Genomic DNA, 2,986 nt, shown 5'->3' with positions numbered 1-2,986 from the left:
GTTTGTGGATGCACCAATTGGCACTCTGTATCTAGCTAATCTGGTGGGGACTTGGAGAACCTTTACGTCTAGCTAAGGGATTGTGAATACACCAATTGGCACTCTGTATCTAGCTCAAGGTTTGTAAATGCACCAATCAGCACTGTGTGTCTAGCTCAGGGTTTGTAAATACACCAATCAGCACTCTGTATCTAGCTAACCTAGTGGGGAGGTGGAGAACTTTTGTGTCTAGGTCAGAGATTATAAACGCACCAATCAGCACCCTGTCAAAATACACCAATCAGCTCTTTGTAAAACAGACCAATCGGCTCTCTGTAAAATGGACCAATCAGCAGAATGTGGGTGGGGCCAGATAAAAGAATAAAAGCAGGCTGCCCCAGCCAGCAGTGGCAACCTGTTTGGGTCCCCTTCCACGTTGTGGAAGCTTTGTTCTTTTGCTCTTTGCAATAAATCTTGCTACTGCTCACTCTTTGGGTCCACACTGCCTTTATGAGCTGTAACACTCGCCACGAAGGTCTGTAGCTTCACTCCTGAAGCCATTGAGACCATGAACCCACTGGGAGGAATGAACAACTCCAGATGCACCACCTTAAGAGCTGTAACCCTCACCACAAAGGTCTGCAGCTTCACCCCTGAACCAGCGAGACCACGAACCCACCAGAAGGAAGAAACTCTGAACACATCCGAACATCAGAAGGAACAAACTCCAGACACGCCACCTTTAAGAACTATAACAGTCAGGCCGGGCGTGGTGGCTCACGCCTGTAATCTCAGCACTTTGGGAGGCCGAGGTGGGCGGATCAAGAGGTCAGGAGATCAAGACCATACTGGCTAACATAGTGAAACCCCGTCTCTACTAAAAATACAAAAAAATTAGCCGGGCATGGTGGCATGCACCTGTAGTCCCAGCTACTCAGGAGGCTGAGACAGGAGAATTGCTTGAACCCAGGAGGCAGAGGTGGCAGTGAGCCGAGATCACACCACTGCACTCCATCCTGGGTGACAGAGCGAGACTGTCTCAAAAAAAAAAAAAAAAAGAACTGTAACAGTCACCACGAGGGTCTGCGGCTTCATTCTTGAAGTCAGTGAGACCAAGAACCCACCAATTCCAGACACAATCTCACACCTGTCAGAATGGCCATTGTCAAAAAAATGAAAGATAACAAGTGTTGGCAAGGATGTGGAGAAAAGGAAACCCTTGTACACTGTTAGCAGGAATGTAAGTTAGTACAGACATTATGGACAACATTATAGAGGCGCCTCAAAAAATTAGAATAGAATTAACATATGACCCAGCAATCCCACTTCTGGGTATTTACTCAAACAATTGAAATCAGTATGTTGAAGAGATGTCTGCACTCCTATGTTCATTGCATCAACTATTCACAATAGCCAAGTTGTGGAATCAATCTAACTGTCCATCAACAAATGAATGGATAAAGAAAATGTGTGTTTAGTTATGTACAATGGAACACTATTCAGCCCTTAAAAAAGAAAGAAATTCATCCTGCTCAACCTGGTCCTAATGCTGCTCTGGCTGCTCAGCTGACCTCATTTTACCTTCTGATACCCAGACATCCGTCTCCTGTTCAGCTCTACAGTTCCCAACAATTCGGTTCCCGCTGCATGATCAGGACTTTCAATAAACCAGACACTCCAGAGAAAAAATAAAAAAGAAAGAAATTCAGTCAGTTGTGACAACGTGGGTGAAACTGAAGAACATTATCCTAAATTAAAATAAGTCTACACAGAAAGACAAATACCACATGTTCTCACTTATATGTAGACTCTAAAACAATCAAACTCATAGAAGCAGATAGTAGAATGGTGGTTACCAGAGGCTGGGGTGTTGGGGGAAATGGGGAGATGATTATAAAGGGTACAGAGCCTCAGACTAGAAGAATAAGGTTTTTTCAAGATCTATTAACACAATGTGGTGAATATAGTTAATAATAGTATATTGTGCACTTCAAAATCACTGAGAGTAGATTTCAAATGTTCTCACCACAAAAAATAAGTATTTGAGATTATGAATATGTTAATTTGGTTGATTTGATTATTACAATCAAATCATAAATTATCACATCACTTTGTACCCCATAAATATATACAACAAGCTGGACACAGTGGCTCCTGCCCATAACCCCAGCACTTTGGAAGACTGAGGCAGGAGGATTGCTTGAGCCCAGGAGTTCAAGACCAGCCTGGGCAACATAGTGAGACATCGTCTCTACAAAAAAAAAAAAAAACACACAAAATTAGTCGGGTGTGGTGGTGCCCACCTGTAATTCCAGCTAATCAGTAGGCTGAGGTGGGAGGATTGCTTGAGCCCAGGAGATCGAGGCTACTGTGAGCCAAGATCATGCCACTGCACTCCAGCCTGGGTAACAGAGCAAGACTCCAAGTCAAAAAAAAAAAAAAACCTATATATAGATATAGTTTACAAAACTATATATATATATACACACACACATATATATATACACACATATATATACACATATATATATCCATATAGTTATATATATGTAGTTTACATAACTATATATACAGTGATATATATAGTTTACATAACTATATATACAGTGATATATATAGTTTACATAACTATATATACAGTGATATATGTAGTTTACATAACTATATATACAGTGATATATGTAGTTTACATAACTACATATACAGTTACGTGTATAGTTTACATAGCTACATATACAGTTACGTGTATAGTTTACATAGCTACATATACAGTTACGTGTATAGTTTACATAGCTGCATATACAGTTACGTGTATAGTTTACATAGCTATATAAACAGTTTTATATATATAGTTTACATAGCTATATAAACAGTTTTATATATATAGTTTACGTAGCTATATATACAGTTTTATGTATATAGTTTACGTAGCTATATATACAGTTTTATGTATATAGTTTGCGTAGCTATATATACAGTTTTATGTATATAGTTTGCGTAGCTATAT

This window comes from Hylobates moloch, unplaced genomic scaffold, assembly GCF_009828535.3.
Source record: "Hylobates moloch isolate HMO894 unplaced genomic scaffold, HMol_V3 SCAFFOLD_21, whole genome shotgun sequence".
NCBI lineage: Eukaryota > Metazoa > Chordata > Mammalia > Primates > Hylobatidae > Hylobates > Hylobates moloch.
The sequence above is the reverse complement of the archived record's forward strand: the minus strand, read 5'-3'. Positions refer to the sequence as shown.